Consider the following 5,000-nt stretch of genomic DNA (forward strand, 5'->3'; position numbering starts at 1 on the left):
GCGCGGGTAAACCATTGAGAGTGAAGGACTCCTAGCCTCCGTTAGGGCATCCTTCTAGGAGAAGGTAACTCAGGTTACTGGGATAACTCCGACGTAAAACCTGCGGATCAGTGGTTACCGATGATGTTGACTTGTTCTTCTTTTCGGATTAATGCTGCTGTTGCTTAGTGAGTGGGATTGACTCTGTGCACAGCCTTTCCTCACTTTAAAAAAAATCTTCTTGCACAGGCATTGCACGATAACAACATTGATTAAGTTTCATGCAATGGCCATTCTCGATAACGAGGGTCAGCCACCACATTTATAAGCGGAAAGGAGATCGGCAGTCCTGTGACAACCACCGAGGAATCTCCCTCTTGTCCATAGCAGGCAAGATCCTGGCCCGAGTCCTGTTTGACCGCCTTCTGGAACACTTGGAGCAAGGCCTTCTCCCTGAGAGCCAGTGTGGCTTCCGTGCGGGTCGAGGGACCACTGACATGATATTCGCCGCCCGCCAGCTCCAGGAGAAATGCATGGAGCAGCACCTTGACCTCTGCATGACCTTTGTTGACCTCACCAAGGCCTTTGATACAGTCAGTCGGGAGGGACTATGGAAGGTCATGGGAAAATTTGGTTGCCCCAGCAAATTTATTGCAATTGTCCGCCAGTTCCACGACGGAATGACAGCCAGAATCCTTGAAGACGGCGACTCATCTGAAGCCTTCAAGGTGACCAACGGAGTCAGGCAGGGCTGTGTCCTGGCCCCAACACTGTTCAGCATCATGTTCTCGGCAATGCTGTTCGACGCCTTTAGGGACTGCAAGTCCGGTATCGATATCAAGTACAGGACAGACGGGAAACTTTTCAACTCCAGAAGATTGCAGGCTGTCACAAAGGTAGGGGAGACAGTCGTCAGAGACTTTCTCTTTGCTGACGACTGCAATCGATGAGCAGGAGATGCAGCTCGAGATGGACAGGTTCTCATCAGCCTGTGACAACTTCGGTCTTACCATCAGTGCCAAGAAAACCGAAGTGATGTTTCAGCCAGCCCCCGGCAAACAATACCATGAGCCTCAGATAAAGGTGAACGGACGGATCCTACGAGCGGTGGAAAACTTCACCTACCTGGGCAGCACTCTCTCCTGCAATGCCAACATAGATGCTGAAACCATCCACAGAATCTCCAAGGCAAGCAGCGCGTTTGGGAGACTGCGAAAGAAAGTCTGGGAGCGGAGAGGAATCAGCCTCAACACCAAGCTGAAAGTCTACCGGGCAGTCGTGCTTACCACCCTACTATACGGCTGCGAGACGTGGACTGCTTACCGAAGGCACGAGCGCCAGATAAACCACTTCCACCTCAGGTGTCTTCGGAACCTCCTTCACATCTGCTGGCAGGACAAAGTCCCAGACACGGAAGTTCTGAAGCAGGCAAAACTCCCTAGCACCATCACAATCATGCGCAAGGCCCAGCTGAGATGGGCGGGCCACGTCTCCCGCATGTCCGACACTCGCATTCCAAAACAGCTCTTCTACGGTGAACTCAGCCAGGGCAAACGCAAAGTCGGAGGGCAGAAGAAGCGCTTCAAGGACAGTCTCAAGGTCTCTCTCAAAGACTTCTCCATCGGCACAGAGACCTGGGAGACACTTGCTGCCGACCGCTCATCCTGGCGCAGCGCAATCACCACAGGAGCAGGGACAGCCGAGGAGGGACGGATTCGGTCAGCAGAGCAGAAACGCCAGATGCGGAAAGCCAGATCCGCCTGCACCAGTAGCACGGCCCCTACCCACTTCTGCCCCACCTGTGGGAGGGGCTTCCTTGCCCGGATTGGCCTCACCAGCCACCTCCGGTCTCATGGCGGCAGTTCCACCAGATGATGTCAGTGGTCATCTTCGAACCCGAAGGACGAACATTATGTATGTATGGATGGATGGATGGATAGATGGATGGATGGATGGATAGATGGATGGATGGATGGATGGACGTATATCTTTGACATACTTCTTTCAGTTTCCGTCCATCAAATCCTCTCACAAGGCTACCGGCTATAGTAGCAAGCATTTGCCTAAGGTGTCATGCAGTGGGAATCAGTAGCGAACTACGTAGTTGGGAAGCAACCTTTCTCTCACCCAACTACTCCTGCACCTATGTATAAATTTTCTATTTAGCTACACACATACACATACGTATACCTCCATACATCTAAACATATTTGAAATACGAAAGTTCACACAAGCTGAACGATTTTCCCATTTGAATTACATAATTTATGTATTCCTTAATCTCTGTGAATGCAAGTTATTATTGCATTTATCGAATTTAAAAACCGATCCTAGGTAATGTCTCTACATCTAAAGACACCATTGCATAAGAACCAGCTGCCTCTACGAGGAAAAATAGATGTCGTTCTCTAGTAAGCAAATTACTTCGTAAAATTGATTCCTATTCACATGGGTATCGATTTTCTGGATTGTCGTTTCTTTGCACCTTATTAAGAATATCATTGTAGTTAGATATGGTATCTTCTTGTTTACTTAATATTTTAAACTCTATATTGGGTTTTCAAATGTTGCTATTTATTTACATAGATAATAAGGAGTATCAACTGTGGTGTATTAAGTAATTTTTGCTCCTTTTAGGATTCGAATTGCAGGCGTTAACTTCTATTCGTGATATTGTTAATTGTGTGTATAGAATGAATATTATAACGTTACCATCATTATGATGACAACTTTGATGAACGCCAGGACCAGAATTGTGGGAACTTGTTTTGGAATCGAGACTCATGTTTCTAGAGCCTAAGTAAATAGGTAAATAGTTTTTTTCTTTTGTGTGTGTGTTAGCATTGTTACACATTCATTTTACAGACAATAGATTGTTCTACTATATCAGTAATATCAGAAGCCATCGAGTAAAATAATGTATTTGCCTATTTAATAAAATATGAGTAATACTTGTAGTGGTAAGTTCTGAAGTAATAGAGTAATAAAAACTAAATAAATTGTCTTGTAGGTGTTTTTGCATACGTTACCTTTAACGGTGATACGTTCCTATTTCTTGTGTTAATGAATTTTATTTCGTCCATGAGATTTGTGCTTAGGGGGAGGTAAATCGTAATTATCCATTGCATGCCAATTTGTGGATGCGTTTGATAAAGTATTTGGTTGTAAATATTTAACAACTGCTTATCTTACTTTTTACCCTCCATTTGAATTTAGACCGTTTAACATTATCTTTATACATATCACGGCTATTGGATTCAACTTTATTCTCAGTTTCTTGTTTGAAATTATTAGTTTCATCGCTAAACATAAGTGCTTATTCACTTTCTAGAAGTATAGTTTTTCTAATTTCCTTTGTTGGTTTTACTAAGTTTAATGATTATTTGAAATGTCTTCCCGTTCGTTTAATGCTAAGATTTTTTATTATTATTCATAGCTCGACCGATACTTACATTATCAGTCTGCATTAATTTATTAGAAGTATGTATACACCTGCCAAGGATGTATAAATCTCGATTGTGTGTTGAATGAGTATGTTTAGTAATTTTTATGTGTAGAGTTTACGTTGGATTGTTAGAAATTTTGTATATGTAGTTAAAATGTTCATTAGCTCTGCACGTTGTTAATTCCACCCTCCGAGTTCAGTCATTTAAGCATGTGTAATTAAATGCAAAAATGTGAGCAAGAGAAATAATATTCTTAACATTATAAACCTGGAAAGTTACAGGACAGGTTATTAAATTTCGAAAAGTTCAGGACAACTTATTACATTTGGTAAAGTACAGAACAAGAAAATTATTACTTAAAATATTGCAGCTAAGGATAAAATTCCAAATAAAATATTTAGTTTTAGAAAATATTAGCTTTTATTAAAACTAAAAAATTTATTACAAATTATTATTCCTGTTTGTTATTACTTGTTACTTCTATTACAAATAAAAAATAACTCAATTAAAATTCTTTAGCACTTTAAAAAAATTCATTTTTTAAATTATCAATTATTAATAAATAATCAGAAATTTGAAAATAAGTTATAAAATAAGTTATAAAAAATAATGTAATACATAATCAGTTAGTACAATAAGTAGAATAATACAAAAATTAATTATATATTACAATAAAATCTTCCTATAACAACAAATTCACAGCAACATTTGCTTGAGTTTTTGCCTAAGTTATTGCGAAGTCTTCACATTTTTAGTCTTGAGCCAATGCCTATATTTTTTCCATAATGAATTTGACTACCATGTATACTATTCTGCTTTGCATAAAACTTTAGCTATATTGATATTCTGTCTCTCATTTTGCAAATATTTTAGGTATTCAATATTTTAACAAAATGATGGTACCTTTTTAATTATAATGTTACTTTGTAATTAAAATCAAATAATTTTTAATATTTACATTTTATCCTTAGCTGTGATATTTTAAGTAATTTTTGTCGTTCTGTACTTTACCAGATGTAATAAGTTGTTCTCAATTTTTCCAAGTATAATAACTTGTCCTGTAAGTTTCCAAGTTTATAATCTTAATAATATTATTTCTCTTGCTCGCATTTTCCCATGTAATCTATATTTTTTCTAGGCTATGTCATTACGCTAATTAATATGTCAATTAGCGGTGTTGTTGATGATTGTTTCCTTACCTGACATATATTAAATGTCCCTTATTCATAAAAAAGTATAGAACTATATCATCACATTCAAATTTGAGAAACAAACACTCACAACTTTGTGTTTTAAAACTTCATTGCATGAAATTGATTTGTTTTTAAAATAATAAAAGGAAAGTTAAATACAACTTTTACTTTACTTATATTTTTTTCCATGATATTTTACCTCACAACATTTTTTTATGCAAATTTTGTTGCATGAGACCAACACTATGCTTTCTTCTGTCATTGAAGGTAACATAAATATATATTGCTTTTAAAATAAATAAAGTTATTTAGATCTAAAATTGATTGGTGGCGTTGCTTTACTCTCCTATAACGTCACTACAAAGTTTGATGTAACTTTTTT

The sequence above is a fragment of the Octopus sinensis genome, linkage group LG10 (genome assembly GCF_006345805.1).
Source record: "Octopus sinensis linkage group LG10, ASM634580v1, whole genome shotgun sequence".
Taxonomy (NCBI): Eukaryota; Metazoa; Mollusca; class Cephalopoda; order Octopoda; family Octopodidae; genus Octopus; species Octopus sinensis.